This window comes from Ictidomys tridecemlineatus, chromosome 7 (genome assembly GCF_052094955.1).
Source record: "Ictidomys tridecemlineatus isolate mIctTri1 chromosome 7, mIctTri1.hap1, whole genome shotgun sequence".
In the NCBI taxonomy this organism is placed as follows: domain Eukaryota; kingdom Metazoa; phylum Chordata; class Mammalia; order Rodentia; family Sciuridae; genus Ictidomys; species Ictidomys tridecemlineatus.
Window position 1 is genome coordinate 14,545,384 of NC_135483.1, and position 26,689 is coordinate 14,572,072.

Below are 26,689 nucleotides of genomic sequence, written 5' to 3' on the forward strand. Positions count from 1 at the left end.
AGTATGAAATGCTGATTTCTTACCAATTTTTCCTTCCTCGAATTTGTTTCCCATTTTAGCAGAGGCTCCTGTTAAACCTTCAATGCTCTTTGCTAGTCATTTGATACTAACTGGCAGACCCCTTCATCCAATTTCCAAATTCAGCCAAATTGTTCAAGAACCAAAATTGAAATGGAAATATCATAGCCTATAAGCACTGTAAAAACAGTTCTTTAGATTTCTATCAAAGATATCAAATAACCTTTGTTGTTATTTTTTTCCTGTCTGGCATAAATAATAGAGAGCCCCATTTTAACAATGCTATATTTGGTATGGAGGAGATTGCATGAGAGTAGGAAGCAAAAGCTCAAAGTTACTCATCCTTTTTATGGAGAAGAAGTTCTCTGTTGCTGTGGTGCAGCTCCCATGCATAAGGACCAGTCCACCTCTCACTTATGGGTGGCCAGGTTCTTGTTCTTTCCAGGTTTTGAGTAGCACTCTATCCCAGAAGTGAATACATATAGAGCTTTGTCTGATGGAAATCTGGACCTAGAAAAAGGAAATTTCTACACACTATTAATTATTTGAACATTTTTTCAAGATTTAAAGTAAGGAGACAAAGTACATAATACATATGGCTGAAAAGGTCTCCTGAACAGAATTTTTAATGGGCTGAATTTTAGCCCATTTCAGAGTCATTTGCAGTTGAGACTTGTTCTTCCCATGTCTTATTCGCCCATACAGCAGGCCCTTTAGAGTCCAGCTCCTTATTTGACAGACCTTGTTCAGGGGTCTGGTTGTGTCTCCAGCATTCCTGGAAGAGCCATGTGTAGCTAATTAGTCAGTTGCCTACTGTCAGTTGCATCCAGGGCTCCTGAAGGGAAATGTGACTTCAAGTCCAAAGGCGCCCCTTCAGTAGTGCCTGCTCCAGTATTGACTGCTGATTCCTTACAGAATTTTAAACCAAAATGTTCCGTTTAAAGCATCTTTTTAAAACACTTCTTTCTTTACTCAGAAATGATAGTCACGCAGCAGGGTAATGACAGAATTAAAAACACACAATCATAAACTTGTCCTAAATACAGGGTGTCAGGTGTCAGGCAATCATGCATAAGAACGCTTCCTCGAAAACCTCCCAGTTTTATTGTCTTTTTGGTAAGATGGACAAAAGTGAATCCATTTTGATTTTAGCAACTTCTCCCCCTCTTTCTCTAAAAACATTGCCAGGATGGACCTGTCCCAGTTGTTGACCTCATTTGGTCCCAAGTTGTAAGGGAAATGATCGACTGCTAGCAGTCAGTGGACAAACCTTTTTCATCACATCTCAGCAACAAAGAGGTTTAAAAGGAAAGGTTCTTAAGCAAAGCTTACCTGGAATACAAATGCACTTAAAATTTGAAGTAGCTAGTGCCCACTTGGTGAAAACAAACAGATGGAAAGCAAATTGCAAATAGCAGGGTTTTTACCCACTCCAAATGGCATCAAATGTAAGCAGCAGAAGTGCCAGATTTTCCTGACCATTTTGTGTGTTTAAGGTCCAGATGCAATGCACCAACTTGTGTAAAAGGCAGCAATTACTGGTCACTTCACATGAATTAAACATTCACATCTTTAACAAATTTCAGCAAAATATTTAGGCGAAGCTCCAACACACAGCATATCAAGCCCTCAGATACAAACACATGTCAAATCACAGGTATGTAAGATGTCCAATATATGATAATAGCCTCCTTGTAAGGTATGAGATTTGATTTAAAGTCAAATGTTGTAGCTCAACATGAAAAGGACTTCCATATAACACAGAAATATTATAATATTAACCATTTTTTTCAAAAAGTTTTGATAATAATATACTCAGATGCTTTAATCTCTAGAAATGTTGAACATATCACGTTTCCATTAGTCACTTAGTAGGCATCATGGTTATCAGATCAATGGTCACATGGTGCTTGTGTTCAAGTGACCATTATTTTGCTTATTAAAGTCTCCAAATCTCAAGAGTATCGATGCTAGAAATTGTAGGTCCAGGATGTATGATTAGAAAAAAAAAATCTGTAAAGTGTTTCCTTAAACTTAAAGGTCAAAGTTCTCCACTTGAAAGGAAAGAAAATAAAGTATATTCCAAGGTTGCTAAGATATACATAAAACAAACCCAGATGCAGAAGAATCTGGAAATGAAGAAACTCGTAATGGTTTTGCTGTCACACCTCAAACTGCCAAAGTTAGGCCACAGCACACATGCAAAGGTGTTAAATGATAGGGTTCAGTATTGTATGCATTTTCAGGTGTCCACTGTGGTTCTGGAAACATATCTCCCATGGACGAGGTGGGGAAACTGCTGGATTTAATTCTTCTTCCATTTGATCTTGAAATAGTTGTCTCATGAGTACATTTGCTTCCCAGCTAGATGTCTGGAACTTCTTGCTCATTGCAATGATCAGTCTGAGTCTCATCAAATTTAGGCAATGCCATCAGGGCTCTGCACCCCAGAGGGTCTGCTTAGTTCTTTCTACGAGACTCTAAGACATCGTCTTTGTTGAAGGTGGAACACTCTGACCAGCAGCTGACTTCCAGGATTTCATAAAACAAACAAACAAACAAAAACCAACTCGACATCGTCTTTGTTGAAGGTGGAACACTCTGACCAGCAGCTGACTTCCAGGATTTCATAAAACAAACAAACAAACAAAAACCAACTCCAAAAAGTCTGTCTGTAGATGACAAATCTAAAAATGCCTTTTCAAAAGTGAATGATCTGAGTAGTTCATTTCAAGATTCACGCAGTTGACAAGCACATCTGATTGATTCTGTGACATACAAAACAAAATAAAATGAGCCCAAAAATTTTACACAAATTGTCTATAATCACAATGTTTCACAATATTTTCAAAGAGTGAATGGCATATCTAATTTATGAACATGGGTGTGTTTCATCATCATAATACAAAAATTTCCATATATAACTTATTTTAAAAATCAAGAGACATTAGATACCATCTGTGGCTAGCCCATCATTAGAATTTACCAAAAGCATGTCAAAATCATCCAGTAAAGAGATTCCATAAATCTGGTGTAACTTCTAAGCATCAGTAGATCAACAAAACTTCATAAGTTATGTGATTCCCCAAGAGTAAACCACCACCTAAAATATACTGGTTTAAATTAAAGAAGTAAAGTTGCAACCAAATTAATATTTAAAAGCATAACTGAAATCATTACTGACAACATCACTCTGTTATCTGGTGTTAGGAAAAGAGACAACAGGACTCTGACACATAGGGACGTATTGTGGGTAGTGAAAACAGTCACAATTTTATGGCTCCTTCATATGCAAAATACAACTTTTTTTAAAAAAAAAACTTACACTAATAAACTTTTACTCACACAAATTTAACCTAGGGAAATTTCAGATTTGACCATGGTTTCCATGCATCTTGTTGTTCATAACATTTCAAATAATCCAAACTTTTTCTAACACTTCTCTTCATAAAGGGCCCTCTCCAGGCTAGTTTTAGGTGCTGATAAAGTTAATCAGACACTGTACTTCACACAACCTTTGGCAGTCTGCCAGGACCACGAAGCCCCCAGCTCTGTGTGAATTTCTCACTCTTTACCTTGCCTACCCCCTCCCAGGTGAAGATGTTGCCTGTGGGCCTAACCCACAAACCAACATTTCCTGCCTCCACTTTGCTGTTGTCACAGCATGTGATGATGTTTGTCAGGTTCCAAAAACTCCCTCTCACCACCCCTCCCAGCACCCTCTTCCTTCCACAGCCACCTAGCCCAGTGCCTCTGCATTTAAAGGCTTTACTCACCCGTCCCTCCTGGACACATTGCTGGTTCAGGCTTTGAACATCTTTGAACATTTTTCTCTCCTCCAATCACAAAATTCCCTCAACAGAGCTTTTCCACATTAATGTCCAGATGACTCTTTTTCTTTAACAGTCATGATGCCGTGGTGCAGAAGGAACATCGACGGTGCCCTCAGCTCCTGCGCTCTTCCCTGGAGTGTTAACGCCACCTTATAGGAATCTTGGTGCCTGTTCCTGGCTGGGGAAATCGGGATCAGCTGTGGTGAGTCATGACTCCCCGTCTAGTGTCCCAGACATTTTCTGGTTGTAGCAGAGTTAAGGACTTGACTTTAGTTTTCTTTCATTTTTGTCTTTTCCTTCTGTTTTCTGTCTTTTTTTTTTTTTTTGGTTAAAAACTCAGGAAATCCTAGCTTGGGTTCTGGTCCGGAGGCCTCTGGCACTGACAGCTGTTCCTTTCATTATCATGAAGTGTCAGTCAACTGTTGCCCCTCATGCCCCTCAGCTGGGGGCTGCATGCTTTGCCATTATGGTGCGAATTCAACCAGGTTTATTCAGAAATGGCCACAGTTCACAGCTTAAACTTCTCACCTCTTTGGAGGAACTTAGGATCTTCCCAAATTGTCTCTTTCTGTGAAGGGCATCCTGCTTCAGCAAAATCTCATCCAAACAATGGATGCTGGGTTGCTTGTTTGTTTGTTTGGTTGGTTGGTTGATACAGATAAAAACAATACCTTTCCCATAGAAACTTTTCAGAGACTACTGCTCCCCTCAAAGATGGCCTTTCCTTCTTTGCCCAGGGCCTCGAAGACCTGTCTTGGCAAACCTCCCCCATCTTCTTCTGTTACTTTTCCCCTCCCCTTCAGCTCCAGAGTCCTTGGATCTTCCCCCTTTCAGCACCTCTACCGTCCCTACCCCTCAGTCCGCCTGCCAGACCTTTCCCTTCCCCTCTGGCATCGCGGTGCCCTATGCTCCCTTGAGCTTTAAGGTCCTCTGCTATGGTTGTGGGCTGCGGAGGAGTTAGGGACACCCAGAGCAGCAACCTGAGGCCCAGAAGGCTGACTGCAAACAGCCAGAGGCTTCATCCACTCAGGGGGACTTGGGACACCCTGGACCACCACTTCCTCTCTGCCTCTCCCTCCCCTAAAGGCTACTTTGCAGCATGCATAGATGTCCACAGCAGGGCAAAGGACAGTTTAAGGGTCCCCTACCCAAATATTGGTGAAGTGTTTCAGCAATTCAGTTGGGGACTTCAACTTGTCCCATCTACTAAAAATACCATCCTTGTAAAAACGCAAAGGTGAGGGAATGAGGAAAAAGGAAAGGAAATGAGGAAAGCCACCTCTTTTCTGTGAGCTAGTGAGCCTTGTATTTCTGTGATTATGCCAGAACCAGGGCTACAATTTTAAAATGAAGGATGAAAGCTGGGCACAGTGGTGCCCACCTGTGCTCTCAACACTCGGGAGGATAAGGCAGGAGGATCACTGGAGTCCAGAAGTTCAAGACCAACCTGGGCAACATAGCAAGAACCCATCTCAAAAAAAAATATGTAAGCTCTGTATGTCTGCCAGTGCACTAGTTATATATGTGTGTACACACACACACACACACACACACACACACACACACATTATATTTGTAATATTTTCTAACCTCCAGGTGACTATTACCTCATTTAATTATAAAATCCCTTTAAAAAGATCCTTTTGGGTTGGCTTAGGGATAAATAACAGATACAAATTAAATATTCCTGAATTTCAAGGAAATTTCTGAAATGATCAATGTGGAAAAGTATTCTTATAAAAACTTACCCAAATGTTTTCAAAATTCAACACATTAAATAAATAAATCTTTGTCCAATGAGAGTAATTAGATATTGTTGACTTCATGCCTCCAGTATGTCTTGTGAGCTGTCAGCATTGCCAAAACTCATTTTTATTCCATTTAAGCATTTTCTTCCTAAACTTACACAAATACAGAAAATCTCCCTGTTTAATAATCTAGATATATTCTTGCTATGTTCTTTCTATATGCTTGATATATTCATGGCATATTATGTCTTATGCATCTTAAGTGGCTTTCTCTGTAAAAATTATTCCCATCCATTTTCATAATTTAGATGCAATACCCACTCTTTTTTGAAAATAGAATTAATCTTTATGTATATGCATATTTTATCCAAAACTTTTTGAATTGACTTTAAGTGCCACATAAACAACCAAATTTTTCCTGTCGATGGCATTATTTTTGTAGTTAACTTTCATCAGACCTTCTACTTCTGAAAATTAGCAAAATTATGTCAGCCACAGCCGTTTTAAGTCTTTTGTCCTCTGCAGATGGTTTGCTGGATGATTGTGGTCTTTCTTTGGAATAGTGCTGTTGTTTTCATGCTCTATGTTCTGGACATAAGAAATCCCTTTCTCTTTTCTCTTTAGCAATCCATCACTCAAAATAACTCCATAGACTGTGCTCATTTTCTTGTAAACAGAAGTGAAACTTCTCCCTCTTCCTCCCTGACTCACTCTCTCTCAAAATTAAGAGAGACTTACTGAGAGTTATTATTTCCATGGCAAGACACTGATTTGCATAATTTGCATAGACAGTCTGTCCTCCTTGTTAACAGAACAGCATTAGAAACAATGGTAAGACAATCAAAGTCTTGCCTGGGATATCTGTAGGAGGAGGATGCTTATTTAGTCAGATATGAGCAGACACTTTCAAAAATAAGGCTGATTTATGGAGCCAGTGCTTACAAGCTCCTCTTGGAAAAACTGGCCTGAAACCTGGCTGCACAGGGTGCCCAGACTCACAGGGGAGTCAGGAGGTGACTTCCAGGAATCTTAGGCTGCCTGGGGGACCTCAAGAAAAAGGAAGGTCCTGCCAGTCAATGGTTCTGCAGGTGAATGTGATGGTGAGCTCTGGGTTTGGCTTCTCACCCTCAAGAGGCTTTGCAAAGTGCACTTTGAGATTCTTCCTGAAAACTTCCAGCAGAGCAAATGGAAGAAGATCTACATATAAATCGCCATTCTTGGTGCACCTCTGTGAAGAGCTAGGGCAGATGTCATGAGACCAGCTCTGTTGGGTGATCAAGAATAATCTTTCTTTAAGATTGTCTTTGATTAGAAGTGGGGAGAGACTGTAGAAGGAAATTTTGTGTTTCAGTGGGGAACTCTAGCACATCCTTATGGGTTATTGGATTCTGGTTGCGTTCATTTGTGTTGGAGCTATTATGAACCTCTTTGTAAACTTTTTAAACCTCTTTGTTGCTAAGATGTGATGAAAAAGGTTTGTCCACTGACTGCTAGCAGTCGATCATTTCCCTTACAACTTGGGACCAAATGAGGTCAACAACTGGGACAGGTCCATCCTGGCAATGTTTTTAGAGAAAGAGGGGGAGAAGTTGCTAAAATCAAAATGGATTCACTTTTGTCCATCTTACCAAAAAGACAATAAAACTGGGAGGTTTTCGAGGAAGCATTCTTATGCATAATTGCCTGACACCTGACACCCTGTATTTAGGACAAGTTTATGATTGTGTGTTTTTAATTCTGTCATTACCCTGCTGCGTGACTATCATTTCTGAGTAAAGAAAGAAGTGTTTTAAAAAGATGCTTTAAACGGAACATTTTGGTTTAAAATTCTGTAAGGAATCAGCAGTCAATACTGGAGCAGGCACTACTGAAGGGGCGCCTTTGGACTTGAAGTCACATTTCCCTTCAGGAGCCCTGGATGCAACTGACAGTAGGCAACTGACTAATTAGCTACACATGGCTCTTCCAGGAATGCTGGAGACACAACCAGACCCCTGAACAGGGTCTGTCAAATAAGGAGCTGGACTCTAAAGGGCCTGCTGTATGGGCGAATAAGACATGGGAAGAACAAGTCTCAACTGCAAATGACTCTGAAATGGGCTAAAATTCAGCCCATTAAAAATTCTGTTCAGGAGACCTTTTCAGCCATATGTATTATGTACTTTGTCTCCTTACTTTAAATCTTGAAAAAATGTTCAAATAATTAATAGTGTGTAGAAATTTCCTTTTTCTAGGTCCAGATTTCCATCAGACAAAGCTCTATATGTATTCACTTCTGGGATAGAGTGCTACTCAAAACCTGGAAAGAACAAGAACCTGGCCACCCATAAGTGAGAGGTGGACTGGTCCTTATGCATGGGAGCTGCACCACAGCAACAGAGAACTTCTTCTCCATAAAAAGGATGAGTAACTTTGAGCTTTTGCTTCCTACTCTCATGCAATCTCCTCCATACCAAATATAGCATTGTTAAAATGGGGCTCTCTATTATTTATGCCAGACAGGAAAAAAATAACAACAAAGGTTATTTGATATCTTTGATAGAAATCTAAAGAACTGTTTTTACAGTGCTTATAGGCTATGATATTTCCATTTCAATTTTGGTTCTTGAACAATTTGGCTGAATTTGGAAATTGGATGAAGGGGTCTGCCAGTTAGTATCAAATGACTAGCAAAGAGCATTGAAGGTTTAACAGGAGCCTCTGCTAAAATGGGAAACAAATTCGAGGAAGGAAAAATTGGTAAGAAATCAGCATTTCATACTATGTTTAATAACTGTGGTGTCTCCACTTGCAAGTATTTAACCTGTACACTAAGCTAGGGACTTTGAGTAAAAAGATAAAAGGAAGCAGAAACATTTATAGTATCAGCTGATGTCAGACTAGCTATCTGGCTTAAATTACAAGCCTGTCCTTTAGGGAAAATTTGTTTGAAGAGTACTTATTTGGTCTCTCCTCATCCCAGCCCTCCATTTTTTTAAAAACACAAATATACCTTAAACAGTTGCTGGAATTCAAGTCCTATCAGGTCGGGTGGTTCCATTCCATTTCCCCTGCAGCGCCCCCTCTCAGCAGGAAGTAGTCAGATAGGCGACATCGACCCCAATCCCCTAAGACTCTGGAATGGACACCTGACACTAGGAACTGAAACCCAGAACTGAGGATATTTTTTTCATTACTGGGAGTTTATAATTGCTCATTACAGAGAATTTGGCAATAGTTAAGACTGCGGTCACATCTACCCTGTAGCCTGCTTATTTTTGTAATATGTAACTAGTCAGTGACAAGATAGCCCAGGAAAATTATAATCTTTGTTTTTGAGATTTATAGAATTGAAAAATCTCTCATGACTAGGTGATTTGGATCAGCTTCTGTGAGAAGGTGCCCATCAGGTATCTCCATAAGCTACTCTTAAATCATCTTCTAGAAAAGAAAGGCCTTGTGACAAGAGCCCCTCTAACTTCTCTCCCAGCTGCCTTTTGGAACAGACTTGTTCCTCAACACCTTGTCTCTCAACTCAACTGGCCTGTCATGGGGCAGGTAGTCCAGTAGCAACAATTCCATAGACTGTGCTCATTTCTTATAATGAGAAATGAGACATTTATCTTTTTCTTTCTGACTTGCCTTTCCAAAATTCTTACTGAATTTTCTTTTTTTTGTGGGAATGCTTTGATTTGCGTAGATTTGCATAGACAGTCTGTCCTCCTTGTTAACAGGACAGCATTAGAAACAATGGTAAGACAATGGTAAGTCCCTATTTCTGACTAAAATACAAAATAAGGCTGGGGATAGGGCTCAGTGGTCTATGCCCCTGAATTCAATCCCTCGTACAAAAACAAACAAACTAACAAATAAATAAAATATATATATATATACACACACATATTCATAAATAATATATATTATATATTGTTATATATATTATTACATAATATATAATTATTATTCTAAATTGCATATATTATTATATATCAATATATAACTGTATATAATAATTACATATTATCATATAATATATTTTATAATATTAATATCACCTTGCAGAAATTACCAATCTTTACCTAATTTTCAGATCCTATGATTATTTTGAGTATTTGTCTATAACCCTGTAAGCTAACCTTTTAATTTCCTCTCTTCCGGTTTACTTAGAACAACTAAAATCTGACTGCCCAGATCCTCACTGAGGCTCTAGCTTGCCTTTGGATTGGCCCCTAGTTTCTGAGACATCAGTGCAAGCTGAAGCCCAGGGATTTGTTGTTATAAACGTATAAAAACCCATCATTGCATCAGGCTATGTGTGGGATTTGGGCCCTGTTTTCCTGTGGATCAGCCAGGTTTTGGACCATATCTGCTGAAATGCTTGGGTCATGCATGTCCTCATGGAAGACGTAGTCCAGGTTCTGTATAATACCCCCGAGAGCATCAAAAAACTCAAAGAGCAGTTCTATAAGACCAGAAGAGCCTATCTACTAGCCTTGGACTCTTGAAAATGCATATGCTTGGTTCAACTTCTACTTTTTTTTTCAATGCATCCTTTTATACCAACTTCTCTATTTTATTTTAGGCATCCCACTTTTAAGATGGCCGATCTAAAGGACACTTAATTGACATTTGCCAACATACCCAAGAAATGGTTCAACTGATCTTCTGGGGACATCACTGAGAAAACTGACCCTGAGGACTATTCCATTCAGTCACCGCCTACTTGAGGTTTTCTCATCACTGTGTCATTCAAGGACAGTCTCTCTAGCTTGCCTTGGATAAGAGAGGTACTGACAAGCTCAGTGGTGATCAAACTTAGCCATAACACAACATTAGGCTGGCTTGCCTAAAGCCCTAGGTCCTCAACTCTACATGGAACTTCTTCACTTTAATTTATTTGTTCCTCCTTGGACCCAGCATCCCACTTCATGTGCATAACTACAAGCCAATTTACTAGCTAGGTTTCTCTGGTAGTACAATTTGAACGCAATCTATCAAGTTTCAGATGACGTCCCCCAATACACATATATACATTAGCTCTTTTCTTTCTTTTTTCTGATGCTGGTGATTGTGCCCAGGCTTTATGCATAGCAGACAAGCTGAGCCACACCCTAGCCTCGCATCAGCCTTTTAGCGCTGCACAGGCACACCCCAGAACCTTTGCCTATAAAAGCGTTGCTTGCCTATTTCCTGCCTGCGATATTTCTGGCCTAGACTTGGAGTATATTCCCACTGCGGTAGTCTCCCTCAGTAACATTGTTCCTTGCTCAACTCCAGACTCACTTTTTAACTTTTGCTTTACAAGGCAAAAGATATCATTTGGGATTTGATTTGGAAAAGGTTAAAAAAAATTAAACTTGTAAGAAAATTTGATTGCTTAAATAGGATATTAAATTGCTAAGAAACAAAACTTGGTACCTATATAACCCAAATGACATTAAAGTATTTCTAAAATAGGCACGGTGGTAATATCATTGAAAAATTATTATCTAGTTCTTATAATCTAGGGCATAGTAAAGCCAACACAAAAGACAGGACATCATTCCAAAGCACAGAGTGTTCATTTCTATTCTGATTCTTTAGAAGAGAAAGAAAAATCTTTTACTAGCTCTGACTAAGAGGATATCACTAATCCAAAAAAAAAATTGTCATTTTAATAGAAAACCAAATTCTTTTCTTGCATTGGTACAATATTCAATATTAAATGTTTTCTTTTAAATCTTACAAATAATCCCATTAAAACTTAGCCAACTCTGACTACAAAAACTAGACTCCTCTTTCCCTTAAACTTGGACAACTTTACCTAGTCAAGTGTTTCCATTGACTTTCCTCTATGTCATTCTGGAACAGTCACTCATTGTACATTGGAACAGAATCACTCTTGTTTTCTTTAAAAAAAAATATAGAACTTATGTGCCCTCAAAACAGTGCTCCTTTCTGCCACTGTCTCTTTCTATTACGTGGAAAAATACAGGAGGGGTTAAAAAGCAAAGCTGTTTGATGGATGCCTGCTAAAATAGCAAGGTAGATCTTAATCAACCTAAACTGCCTCAGTGATATTTTTGCTAAAAGAGGGCCTAAGACCTTAACAGGAAAAAAGTGGGTTGGGGTGGAAAGTCGGGAGTTCAGTTTAGGATGTGTGAAGCTTGAGATGCTTCCAAGGACCTCACTGCCTCATCCTCCGTGGAGATGGTGAATAGGATGCAGGACACAGGAGCCTAGAGTCCAGGAGCCTTGTCTAGCTAAAGATGGAAATTTGGATGTTGATAACCTAGAGACAGACTTTAAGCCATGCACATAGAGGAAGTACCCCATGGTATGAATGGGACAGACAGGATGACCAATGACCAAAGTCTGAGGTTCAGGGATGCTAAAGGGACAGAACTAGAATTAAATGACAGTATGACAATGTCAGGCAGTGAATGCTATGAGAAGATGCAAGCAGTTTTGAGTGTATCAAACTGGCAGCTTCATTTACAGTCTTGAGTGGGTATAGAGACAAAGAGGGCTTCCTTGAAGAGGAGACCCTAGGCAAACACCCAAAAACTAAGGAAAACAGGTAAAAAGTAATAAAATAATAAAAATATAAAATAAAACAAAAAATCAACAACATAGATATCATGGATGAGGAATGAGGAACTTAATAAAATATCAATATAAAGAGTGGTCATATAGGCTTGGGCTGTAGCTCAGTGGCAGAACTCTTGCCTAGCACATGTGAGGCACTGGGTTCGATCCTCAGCACCACATAAAAATACCAAAAAAAAAAAAAAAAAGGTATTGTGTCCATCTACATCTAAGGAAAAAAATAGAGTGGTCATATAGCCAGGCACAGTGGCACATGCCTATAATCCCAGCAGCTGGGGAGGCTGAGGCAGGAAGATTGTGAATTCAAAGCCAGACTCAGCAAAAGCAAAGCTCTAAGCAACTCAGTGAGACCCTGTGTCTAAATAAAATGCAAAATAGGGCTGGGATGTGGCTCAGTGGTTGAGTGCCCCCGAGTTCAACTTCTGGTACCCCCCCCCACAAAAAAAAGTGGTCACGTATCAAGGATTCTTGATAAGTTAGCTTAACAGGGTTCTTTGCTAAAATAGGGCTGGATAGGCCAAAGTAAAAGTCTGGTCAAAAAAGTCCAAGAGAGCTTCAATGAAGTTTGGCCAAGGAGAGATGATTTTTGAGTTGATAATCATGAACTAACTTTCATATGCCATTATCTTGTAGAAGACCAGCATGACTGTGAATATATATCTCATTTGTAGTCATAAATATCCTTTCTCAATGTGGGGAAAATAAATATGTCTAATAGAGCCAAATCTATAGAGCCACTCTGTAACATAGGAAAATAAGAGGAAAAAAGTCTATAAATAGAAGCTTATACTTAGTATTTCAGAATTGTACCTTACTTAAATATGATCTAGGTATCTAATGAATATCTATTAATTAATTCAACTTAATATTAGACCAAGATGTTAATGCTACCCCCAAATCTTAGAAACTATCTTTAAACTAATATACTAGACTATTAAACATGATAAATTCCAAAATAAAGTTTTTCAAATAATAATTCAATTTGAATAAATATAAATGTACATTTTATATCCATAGAGTAACTGTAACAAAGGCTTAGTAAGCCAGCAAACCTGTATAAGCTAAATAATGACATGCTCAAAGAGATAAAAATGAGTGCTTGTATAATAATTAATACTGGTAACTCAGAAGACATGGCTTTTTATATTAAATCATCAATATAATTTTCCAAAATTTCCCTAAATTACATGAACATGAATTCTTAAAACATTTGAGTAATTATCTATAAGAATATAGTTTAGCATATTGACATCTATTTGCTTGTGGCGCACACCTGTAATCCCAGCGGCTCAGGAGGCTGAGGCAGGAGGATCACAAATTCAAAGCCAGCGTCAGCAATGGCGAGCAAAGCACTAGGCAACTCAGTGAGACCCTGTCTAAATAAAATACAAAATAGGGCTGGAGATGTGGCTCAGAGGTCGAGTGCCCTGAGTTCAATCCCTAGTACCAAAAAAGAAAAAAATAATAATTTCTTAATCCATGGAGACTTTAGGACTATTCCTTCTTTGTGGGTCTGATATTAGGGATTGAATCTAGGGTACTCTACCACTGGGCTATAACCGAGCTCTTCCATTTCTCAGTTTTGAGGCAGGGTTTCTCTAAGTTGCTGAGGCTGGCCTTGAAGTTGAGATTCTCCCAAATCACTGAAGAATATTCCATTTTCATAAGGTATTATTTAGGCTTAAGTCAATCAAAACAGAGCTCCCTTACACATTTTTATGATTTTTTTTTTTAGTAATGCTACCTGAGGTTAGGGAAATCTCCCACCGACAATAAATATATACGCGGACATGAAGAACTGAGAGCTTTACTTCTGAAATTTCAGCCACATGTCAGGCATAAAAACAAATACAATACTCACTTGCTCATTACGAGGGGCTCTTGTCGTAACAGTGGATACAAATTCTTCAAGTTTAAGGTAGGGGAAAATAGATAAGCAAACAGAAAGGAATAACCACCTCAATTTTCCGTCGTCTTTCCTCCAACACATCAATAAAACATCAATAAACTATTCAATTAATTTCCAAAGCTTACCAGATGCCCATGAAACAATCAAACAAGCAAGCAAAGTCCATCGCCAGGAATCGACAACGTATTCAAACAGAAGGAAAGCAGATCCTTAGCACGCTACCAGCCGACGGGGCCCAGCACTTGGGCTGCCAGGCAGGTATGGGGCACCAGGAGAGCTCGGCGCGCCTCTGTTACCTGGTGGAGGAGATGGAAGGCAAGGGCCCACTTCTGAGTCACGGCACCAAACTGTCAAAACAAAAACGACAAATTAGGAGAGAGGTGTTATTCTGGCCCTTGCAACAGGAAGTTTGCTCCTGAGCTGAAGATCCACCAGAGACTGAGCAGCTGAGACTGCAGGAGCCTTTTTATAGGTTCTAGGAGGGAAGCTGTAGGAGGGAAGGATGTGGCTTGAGGTCACATGTTTTTGTCTGTTTTGGTTTGATTTGTATGAAAAAAAAATTATGTGGTAAACAAACCCAGAGCAGTGTACTCTGAGCTAGTCGACTATGCGACATATTTTTATCTGTTTTGGTTTGATTTGTATGGAAAAAAAATATGTGGTAAACAAACTCAGAGCAGTGTACTCTGAGCTAGTCAACTATGCGACATACTTTTGTCTGTTTTGGTTTGATTTGTATGGAAAAAAAATATGTGGTAAACAAACCCAGAGCAGTGTACTCTGAGCTAGTCAACTATGCGACATACTTTTGTCTGTTTTGGTTTGATTTGTATGGAAAAAAAATATGTGGTAAACAAACTCAGAGCAGTGTACTCTGAGCTAGTCAACTATGCGACATACTTTTGTCTGTTTTGGTTTGATTTGTATGGAAAAAAAATATGTGGTAAACAAACCCAGAGCAGTGTACTCTGAGCTAGTCAACTATGCGACATACTTTTGTCTGTTTTGGCTTGATTTGTATGGAAAAAAAATATGTGGTAAACAAACCCAGAGCAGTGTACTCTGAGCTAGTCGACTATGCGACAAAAGAGCAGGTGACCACATTTGGCTTTGTCACAGGTAAACAAGGGTCTTGCAGGGGAATTTCAAGAAGTGGTAAGAACAAAAGGCAGGTTCAGGTTGGGGATGAGCCCTCTGCTCCTCCTTGAAGGCCACCCAGGTCATTTGTCCTTCTTCAGCCTGCCCGTTCCTCTGATGGAACACATATCCATTCCAGCTGCCCCTCCCACCCTCGCCTCCTCTAGTGTCTTCCAGCCTTTCTCTGTCCCCGTCTTTACTTTCACTAATAACAGCCCAGTTAGTACATCACCTTTTCCATACAAAACTGCCCCTTCTTAAATGTTCTCTTTGCTTCCTATCGTCTTTTTTTTGGGGGGGGGGTCATAATTCCATTTCTCTGGAGCAGCCAGAGGGAACTAAAATAAAAATCTGATTTTGTTACCCATCTGTTTAAAATTTTTCTCTCCCACCTTATTTCACTTCAAAGAAAATGCAATATACATTGTACTACGATTCAGCACTTTGCGCTCGGGGTCACGGCCTTTGGTACCTGGGATTGAACCCAAAAGCGCTTAACCACTGAGCCACATCCCCAGACATTTTTTGCATTTTATTTACAGGCAGGGTCTCGCTGAGTGGCTTAGGACCTCACTAAATTGCTGAGGCTGGTTTTGAACTCATGAGCTTTATATTTTTTTTTTATTAGCTGCTCAAGACAATACAATGATCTTGACATATCATACATTTGATTCAAATAGGGTATGAATTCTCATTTTTCCACGTGTACAGATTGCAGGATCACATTGGTTATGCATCCATGTGTATACATACAGCAATCCTAGTGTCAGTTGTATTCTGCTGTCCTCCCTATTCCCCCATCCCCCTCCCTCCCATCACTATTCTGTACCCATTCTACTGTGACACTTATCTCTCTCTGTCTCTCTCTTTTTTTTCTTCCCTTCCCCCTCACACCATCGTATATGTATTTTGTGAACCCATGAGGGTCTTCTTCCATCATCCTTGCAATTCTCCTTCTCCCTCCCTTTCCCTCCCTCCTCTTTTCCTTCTTTTGTAGTAATCTTCTTCTCATGCTCTTCCTTCCTACTCTGTTTTGAGTCACCTCCCTTATATCAGAGAAGACATTCGGCATTTGTTTTTTTAGGGATTGGCTAACTTCGTTTAGCATAATTTGCTCTAGTGCCATCCATTTCCCTGCAAATGCCATGATTTTGTTATTTTTTAATGCTGAATAATATTCCATTGTGTATAAATCCCACATTTTTAATCCACTCATCTGTTGAAGGGCATCTGGGTTGGTTCCACAGTGTAGCTATTGTGAATTGTGCTGCTATGAACACTGATGTAGCTGTGTCCCTATAGTAAGCTCTTTTTAGGTATTTTGGGTATAGTCCGAGAAGGGGAATAGCTGGGTCAAATGCTGGTTCCATTCCCAGCTTTGCAAGGAATCTCCATACTGCCCTCCAAATTGGCTGCACCAGTTTGCAGTCCCACCAGCAATGTACAAGTGTACCCTTTTCCCCACATCCTCGCCAGCACTTGTTGTTGTTTGACTTCATAATGGCTGCCAATCTTACTGGAGTGAGATGGTATCTTAGGGTGGTTTTGATTTGCATTTTTCTGACTGCTAGAGATGGTGAGCATTTTTTCATGTACTTGTTGATTGATTGTATGTCCTCCTCTGTAAAGTGTCTGTTCAGGTCCTTGGCCCATTTGTTGATTGGGTTATTTGGTTTTTTGTTGTTTAACTTTTTGAGTTCTTTGTATACTCTGGATATTAGGGCTCTATCTGAAGTGTGAGGGGTAATGATTTGTTCCCAGGATGTAGGCTCCCTATTTACCTCTCTTATTGTTTCTCTTGCTGAGAAAAAACTTTTTAGTTTGAGTAAGTCCCATTTCCTACCTCAGCCTCCAGAGCTACTGGAATAGAGGTGTGTGCCGCCCCACCCAGTTACCGCCATTTTCTTTTTTTTTTTTTACCAGCCCTTAGCAGACTGTGTCCAGCTCTGCTGAACCATCAGCATCTCCCTCGTTCCGTGCCCTTCTCTAGGTCACTGCTTGTGTTTTCTCCTTCTGCCTCCAATGTCCTTCCTCCATCCAAGTCTGATGTATAGAGGACACCTACTGCGTTAGACCATTTTCTGTTGCTAATAACACAGTGGCAGCGACTAGGTAACTTTATAAGAAAAAGAGGTTTATTTTGGCTGGCAGTGCTGAAACTCAAAGGTCAAAGAGCTGCATCTGGCGAAGGACTTCTTGCCCACAGAGTCCAAGGCAGTGCAGAGGCTGGAGTGGGAAGACGAGGGAGTGTGTGTGTGTGTGTGTGTGTGTGTGTGTGTGTGTGTGTGTGTTCTGGCCTCTCTCACCAGCATTCAATCATGGAGGCTCCACCCTAATGACCTGATTCAATTCTGATTACATCCCAAAAGTCCCACCTCTAAACACCATAGGGGAATCAAGTTGCTACCCTCTAAATGCCTCAAAATGGGGCAATTCAATTTGACTTTAGGGATATACTCAAGTCTATATTCCCCCCAGCCCAGTCCAGCTCCCAGACTTCCTGCCTTCCTGAGGCCACATTGGCTAAAGTTTCTCTGTTCCTCACCTTTTTCTGTCATATCATTTACTACCCAGTTAGCAAGATTCCCTTTCTTCACTGTCTCTGCTGCTAAACCCCCGGGACCAGGTGGTTTTCATTGCTTTTTCATGGCACAAGGAAGATGGGCTGCAGTAGTGAGGGGGCCTCTGTTCCCAGAGGCAGTGTTCGGCACTCTATAAGCTTTTGGTAAACTCTGGTGAAATTAATAAATGGGTAGTTTACCATGTGTCTTTAAAATTACACTGTATGCGGGTTGACACAGCACATCTCACAATCCTGTCTTGGAAACAAGGCAAACTTACATAAAGCCATCAGAAAAACAAGATTCTATGAGGCAGAGAATAAAATAGTGACTTAATTTTTTAAAAATCGCCCTCTCCCATGGAGCCTAGTGAATATTGGAGTCTCCCAGCAACCCCCTTGTAGGTTGGGAACACATTGATTCTAGGATTGCCTTTCTCTACTCAGAAACAAGATGGAATTCCTCCCAGAGAAAAGCTCCTGAGGCAGCTTCTGAGCAATCTATGTGCTGAAATCAGCTCCACTCCTTTCTAGTTAACTGAACTGTTTTAGGGACAGTGAGATGAGTTCCCCAAAGTCAAATCCGCACACAATTTTCATGGCTCCTGTGCAGGAAGGGCACTCCGCGTGCCAAGAGTTGATGGGCACTCGCTCAGGCTTAGGCAGTGGCTTGCAGAATAGATTCCCTTTGCCTCCAGGATGTCCGTGCTTTCCTTAACATGAGTCTTGAGGTTCTTTTCCCCAAAGTTTGCTCATAACAATACTCACAATTATTCAGACCATAGTTCTATTTAAAAAAAAAAATATTTACCTTTCTTAATATTCATAAATTTGTTAGAGTGTGACATTTTTTTTCCCAAGGAAGCATACCCCAAACCTGCAGAGCAGTGCCACAGGTATATTGCTTCTTAAAGATACCACATTCCAGGAGAGAACACTTGGGAAGAATATGAAAGATTCTTTGAGAAAACTGCAGAGCTTAATTTGGGTTGCCTCAGTAAAAGGACTCAGACACAGGGATTAAGGCAGGTAGATTTGGAATGGCGTCTCAAGAAACATCAGTAGAACAGAGAAGGGAGACAGGTAAGAAGAAAAGAGAGTATCCTGTGGGCAGCTGGGTCTCCATCTCCACCTACCATGGATTCTCCTTCTTTTGAATGGTTCGAATTTCTCAAGGGAAGTTTATAGAAAAAAAGTTAGTGTGATACATTAATCTCCATGCCTGAAAAGTGAGGAATCTGTAATGTTTAATATGCCAACTCACTTTAGCTATTGTTTGGGAGATGCTCTGAGGATTTCCAACCTACCTGACATCAGGTCAAGCATGTTATCATGCTAGAGGGAGCCCTTAGATTAAAAAAAAAAAAGTCATCCTCCACCACCACCCATCTCCAAATGCAGCCACCTCCATCTTGGGACACTGTCAGAGAAGGCGTTTAGAATGTGCATAGATAACTTGATCCACAACATAAAGGATGATATAAGGAGTGAAATCAGAGATAAATTTCAGGAGGTGAAAGATCACTTCAATAAAAAGATAAAGATTGTGAAAGGAAATCAAGGAGAAATCCTCAAAATGAAAGAATTAATCAACCAAATTAGAAATTTAATGGAAAGTATCACCAACAGACTGGACCACTTGGAAGACAGAACCTCAAGCAATGAAGACTAAATATATAATCTTGAAAATGAAGTTGACTAAGCAGAAAAGATGATAAGAAACCATGAAAAGAACTTCCAAGAATTATGGGATAGTATCAAAAAAACAAATTTAAGATTTATTGGGATAGAGGAAGGCATGGAGATACAAACCAAAGGAATGCATAATATTTTCAATGAAATAATATCAGAACATTTCCCAAACCTGAAGAATAAAATGGAAAATCAAATACAATTGGCTTACAAGACACCAAATGTGCAAAATTACAACAGACACCAAGGTACATTATAAAGCAAATGTGTAGCAGACAGAATAAGGATAAAATTTTAAAGGCTGTGAGAGAAAAATATCAGATTACATGTTGGGGGAAACCAATATGAATCTCAGCTGATTTCTCAACTCAGATCCTCAAAGCTAGGAGGTCCTGGAATAACATATACCAAGTTCTGAAAGAAAATGGATACCAACCAAGAATCTTATATCCAGCAAAATAGTTTTAGATTTGAAGATAAAATAAAAACCTTCAAGATAAACAAGAGTTAAAAGTTTTCACAACTAGAAAAGCGGCACTATAGAACATTCTCAGCAAAATATTCCATGAGGATGAAATTAAAAAAAAAAAAAGTGAAGACCAGCAAAGGGAAGAACTACTCTAAAGCAAAGCCAATCAAAGGAGAAACCAAGTCAAGTCGAAAACCAAAACTAAACTGAAATGAACAGGAATACAAATCACATCTCAATATTAACTCTGAATGTTAATGGCCTAAACTCATCGATGAAAAGACATAGACTGGCAGATTGGATTTTAAAAAAAGAAGTTCCAACAATATGCTGCCCCAAAGAGACTCACATAATAAGCAAAGACATCCACAGAATGAAGGTGAAAGGATGGAAAAAATATATCACTCACATAGATCCTGTAAACCAGCAAAGGTTTCTATCGTCATATCAGATAAAGTGTACTGCAAGCCAAAGTTAGTCAGAAGGGAAAAAGGACATTTCATAGTGCTTAAGGGAATTATACATCAACAAGACATAACAATCATAAATATTTATGCCCCGAACAATGAAGCATCTACATACATCAAACAAACACTTCTGACTTTCAAGCATCAAATAGACCACAAGACAATAATACTGGGTGACTTTAACTCATCTCTCTCACTACTGTATAGATCTTCCAAACAAAAACTAAACAAAGAACCATAGAACAAAATAATACAATCAATAATTTGGACTTAACAGACATATATAGAATATTTTACCCACCAACAAGAGAATATACTTTCTTCTCAGGAACAAATGGATCCTTCTCTAAAATAGACCATATGTTATGCCACAAAGCAACTCTTAGCAAATATAAAAAAAAATAGAAAGCTAATACTTTGCATTCTATCAGATCATAAAGGAATAAAATTAGAAATCAATGATATAATAAAATATAAGCTACTCCAATACCTGAAGACTAAATAAAATGCTATTTAATGATGAATGGATAGCTGAAGAAATCAGGAATGAAATAAAAAAATAACACAGGTAATGAGAACACCAATACAACATAACAAAATCTCTGTAACACAATGAAGGCAGTGCAAAGAAGAAAATTTATTGCATTGAGCTCATTCATTAAAAGAATAAAAAGTCAACAAATAAATGAACTAACATTACATATCAAAATCCTAGAAAAAGAACAAATCAATTCCTAAAGTAGCAGAAGACAGGAAATAATTAAAATCAGATTTGTAATCAATGAAATTAAAACAAAAGAAACAATTCAGAAAATTGACAAAATGAAAAATTGATTCTTTGAAAAAATAAATAAAATTGATGTCACACTAATGAAGAGAAAGAGAAAGAAAAGTCAAATTACTAAAACCTTGATGAACAAGGATGTATCACCACAGACATGTCTGAAAACAGAAGATAATTAGAAACTACTTTGAAAATTTATACTCCAAAAAAATTGGAAAATCTCAAAGACATTGACAAAGTTTAGTGATATATACCTGCCCTAACTGAATCAGGAGGACATATACAATTTAAACAGATATATTTCAAGCAACGAAATATAAGATGTCATTAAAAAGTCCACCAATCAAGAAAAGCCCAGGACCAGATAGATTCTCAGCTTTCTACACAACCTTCAAAGAAAATTAATACCAATATTCCTCAAATTATTCCATGAAATAGAAAAGGAAGAAACCTTTCAAACTCATCCTACGAGGCTAGTATCTCACTGATAGCAAAACCAGATAAAGACACATCAAGGAAAGAAAACTTCAGACAAATATCCCTGATGATCATAGATGCCAAAATTCTCAATAAAATTCTGGACATACAAAAACATATTAAAAAGTTAGTGCACCACAATCAAGTGGGGTTCATCCCAGGGATGCAAGGTTGGTTCAACATAGGGAAATCAATCAACATAATTAATCACATCAATAGACTTAAAGACAAGAATCATATGTTATCTTCATAGATGCACAAAAAGCATTTGACAAAATGCAGTACGTCTTCATGTTCAAATCACTAGGATGAACTAGGGATAGTAGGAATACCTCAACATTGTAGAAAGCTATCTATGCTAACCACAAGGCCATCATCATTCTACATGGAGAATAATTAAAAGCATTCCTTCTAAAAACTGAAACAAGACAGGGATGCCCTCTTTCACCACTTAAAATACACATAGTCCTGGAATCTCTAGCCAGAGAAATTAGAAGAAAGAAATTAAAGGGATACAAATAGAAAAAAAGGATTTGAACTATCATTATTTGCTGATGACACGATTCTATATTTAGAAGATCCAAAAAATTCCACCAGAAAATTTCTAGAACTATAAACAATAAATGAATTCAGAAAAATAGCAGGATATAAAATCAACACCCATAAATCAAATGCATTTCTGTACATCAGTGATAAATCCTCTGAAAGAAAAATTAGGAAAACTACCTCATTCACAATAGCCTCAAAAAAAAAAAATGGAAAGATCTTCCATGCACTTGTATAGGCAAATTGTCATACTATCAAAAGCATTATACAGACTTAATGCAATTCCTCTTAAAATCCCAATGATATTTTTCATAGAACTAGAAAAAGCAACATGAAATTAATTTGGAAAAATAAGAGACCCAGAAGAGCCAAAGCAATCCTTAGCAAGAACAGTGAGGCAAAAGGCACGGACTTAAACTATACTATACTATACTACAGAGCCACAGTGACAAAAATGACATGGTATTGGCACCAAGACAGACCCATAAACCAATGGTATAGAATAGAAGACTAATCCACATAAATACAGTTTTCTCATACTAGATAAAGGTGCCAAAAATTGAGAAAAGACAGCCTCTTCAACAAAGAGTGCTGGGAAAACTAGAAATCCTCATGTAACAAAATGAAATTAAATCCCTATATATTCCACCTTACACAAAAGTCAACCCAAGTGGATCAAAGACTTAGACCTTTGAACAGAGACACTATCCCTAATAGAAAAAAGTAGGCCCAAATCTTCACCATGTCGGCTTAGGAAATGACTTCTTTAACAAGACCTCCAAAGCACAAGAAGTAAAATCAAGAATCAATAAATGGGATGGATTTAAACTAAAAAGATTCTTCTCAGCAAAGGAAACAACTAATAATGTGAAGAGAGAGCCTACAGAATGGGAAAAAATCTTTACCACATGCACATCAGATAGAGCATTAATCCCCCGGTTATGTGAAGAACTCTAAAAACGCAACACCAAAAAAAACAAATAACCCAATCAATAAATGAGTTAAAGATCTGGACACGCACTTCACAGAAGAAGAATTGCAGATAAATGAAAGAAATGTTCAAAATCTCAAGCCATTAGAGAAATGCAAATCAAAACTCTACTGAGATTCCATGTCATTCTAGTCAGAATGGCAATCATCAAGAATACAAACAATGTTGGTGAAGATGTGGGCGAAAAAGGCACTCTCATACACTGCTGGGCGAAAAAGGCACTCTCATACACTGCTGGTAGAACTGCAAATTGGTGCAGCCAATATGGAAAGCAGTATGGAGATTCCTTGGAAAACTAGGAATGGAACCACCATTTGACCCAGCTATCCCACAACTTGTTTTATACCCAAAGGACTCAAAATCAGCATACTATATATAATGCAGCCACATCAATGTTTATAGCAGCACAATTCAAAAGAGCCAAACTGTGGAACCAACCTAGATGCCCTTTAATGGATGAATGGATAAAGAAAATGTGGTATGTATACACAATGGAATACTACTCAGCCTTAAAGAGGAATGAAATTGTGGCATTTGCAGGTAAATGGATGGAGCTGGAGAATATTATCCTAAGTTAAATAAGCCAACCCCCCAAAACCAAAGGCCAAATGTTTTCTCTGATATGTAGATGATATTTCACAATAAAGGTGGGCAGTGGGGCTAGAGAAAAATAGAGGTACTTTGGATTAGGCAGAGAGGCGTGAAGGGACAAGGGTGGAATAGGAGTAGGAAGGATAGTAAATGAATCAGACATTATTATCCTATGTACACATATGATTACACAAGTGGTGTGATTCTACATCATGTACAATCAGAAAAAATGAGAAGTTATACTCAATTTTGTATGATGTGTCAAAATCCATTCTACTTCCTCGTCAACACTTATTGTTGTTTGTATTCTTGATAGCTGCCATTCTGACTGGAGTGAGAGGAAATCTTAGAGTACTTTTGATTTGCATTTCTCTAATTGCTAGAGATGATGAACATTTTTTTCATATATTTGTTGACTGATTGTATGTCATCCTCTACATTATTAGTGGGACTGCAAATTGGTGCAGCCAATATGGAAAGCAGTATGGATATTCCTTGGAAAACTGGGAATGGAATGACCATTTGAGCCAGCTATCCCTCTCCTCTGTCTATATCCAAAAGACTTAAAAACAGCATGCTACAGGGACATAGCTACATCAATGTTTATAGCAGCACAATTCACAATACTTAAACTTTGGATCTAACATAGATGTCCTTCGGTAGATGAATGGATAATGAAAATGTGGTATATATACACAATGGAATACTATTCAGCATTAAAAGAGAATAAAATCATGGCATTTGCAGGTAAATGGATGGGACTGGAGAATGTAATTCTAAGTGAAGTCAGCCAGTCCCCCCAAAAAACAAATGCAGAATGGTGGGGTTTTTTTTCTGATACAAGGATGCTGATTCATAATGGGGTTAGACGGGAGGAACATGGATGGATTAGATGAACTCTAGATAGAGTAAAGGGGAGGGAGAAGAAGGGAAGGGGCATGGGGGTAGGAAAGACGGTGGAATGAGATAGACATCATTACCCTAAGTACATGTTTTAAGACACAAATGGTGTGACTCTACTCTGTTTGCAACCAGAGATGGGAAAGTTTGTGCTCTACATGTGTACTATGAATTGTAATGCATTCTGCTGTCATACATAACAAATTAGAATTTTTAAAAACCCATTCTACTGTCATGTTCAATTAACTAACAACAACAAAAAAAACCCTATGGATTATTATAGCAAAGAGCAGTTCCCTGGACCAGTGACCAATGAGGAGAAATGGAGGTGAACCTGGGCAAGGCTGCCTGCCTGACACGTGGCGGAGTCGAGGTCTACGCTGTGTGAGGCATCCCTGGAACACAGACTCAATCTAGGACGTTGAATCTACAATCTGCCGTCTGAGCTGACAGGTGGAAAAGAAGTATGAATTTATTTAGCTTCTTCAGATTCCTGAAAAGTGCCATACAATAGCTGGGTCTCCAAGCTCTTCTCCCAGGATTTTGCACTCACCCCTTGTCTAGTTCGATGAGCTGGATCACTTCATGCAAACCATCCATGCTTATTCTCCCCTTTATACCTCATTAACTCCACCGTGAAATGCCCTGAAGCAGACCCTGAAGCTCAGAGACAGGTAATGCACTAAGAAAACACACAAGAAACCAGGAAGGGCAGATAGGAAGAAGGGGAGGCCAGGGGGCAGAAAGAAAGACTGTGTGGTCGCCCCTGAAGCCCCAGGATGGGACCCGTGTTGCAGGGAGCTCTAGGTACAAATGCCACCCTGAAGGTGGTGCTAAGACCAAGGTGAGGGGCTGATGTATTCCAGAAACCCCCGCAGACGCTGGAAATGGCTGCCGGGAAGTAGTCCAGGTGGGGCACCTCAAGTTCACTCTGCCTGTCATAGTTTCTCCGTTTGGGAGGTCACGGTGTCTCAGGGGAAACTCACAGAAGGAAAGTCAGGGCAATAAATTAATTTCCTGCCATGGCATCTGGTCCTACGTAAGGCTCACCGTGTCCATCTCTACCGTTCTTTCAGAACATCCCTGAGGGTTGGCTGATGTTTCCGTGTTAGCAGTGACCCAAGCCTTCCTCCCTGAGAAGTCGGGGTCCTAGCTACCATTTTTATCAAACCATGGCATGAGAGTACTAAGCAATAAGGGGGGTGGGGGGGTGTCCTAAGGGCAGAACACATTTCTGCCTGTTCCCATTGTGAAGCAGCGACTCCCTCTCATGACCCTAGTCACTCTGGTCTTTCACACATTTTTTCTGGGGCTGAACATCCCCAGAGTTCAGCCCAAGCTCCCACCTCCTCTATGAAGCCTTCCCTGGTTTTTGCAGACCACAGAGTTCCTCCTTGCCTAACTCAAAAAAACCTCCTGCCGGTGCCTCTCCTCTGTTTTGAATCGCATGTTGCATGGTGATTCCTCATTACAGGACTTCTGTTGACCGTGGACTAGAACTCTGGTTGACTTATTAGAGTGTGTGTCTTAGCTTTCCATTGGGAACTGAACGCATTCCATCTCATACTCACCTACCTCCAGTGCTGGGTGCAGACTGCTGTGCGCCCGCAGGTTGGTCAACGCGTGTGGCATCAGCGACTGAACACCTTACAGAGTAGCCTCTGTGCGCCCCGGACTAGATGCTGATTTTCTCATATAAGTCTGGCTTCCCTGAGTTCCCTCATGTATTTGGTTTTCAGTGACACTCATTATCATTCAGTCCACAATCATCTTTCAGACAATGAAGAAAAGACAGCTTTGAGAGGTTTAACCACTTCACGATTTAAAATCAGCTCAAATCCTTAAAAGCATATGTTTTTAGAGAATTCATTACAAATTACTTGCAAATGAAGGCCATGACTTTTTTCCCACGCAGAGAGATTTTTCTTTTTTGGCATTACTCAGACCTTGAAATTGACAAACCTGCTTTGTTTAGGGATACTGGAGGGCATAGGAAACAC

At 39.3% G+C, this 26,689-nt stretch overlaps 1 long non-coding RNA gene across 3 annotated transcripts in view; it reads left to right on the top strand.

Moving 5' to 3' along the window:
- The window catches only part of LOC110597801 (uncharacterized), a 50,915-nt gene extending 26,002 nt beyond the window's left edge, over positions 1-24,913 (top strand). For 2 of the 3 annotated variants that reach the window (XR_002483577.3, XR_013423818.1), the window contains exons 3-4: positions 3,925-4,053; positions 10,161-24,913. This is a non-coding gene — a long non-coding RNA (uncharacterized LOC110597801). Of the gene's footprint in view, positions 1-3,924; positions 4,054-7,833 lie in introns of all 3 variants that reach the window. The other variant, XR_013423817.1, reaches the window with a different exon arrangement.
- The last annotated feature ends 1,776 nt before the right edge of the window (positions 24,914-26,689 follow it).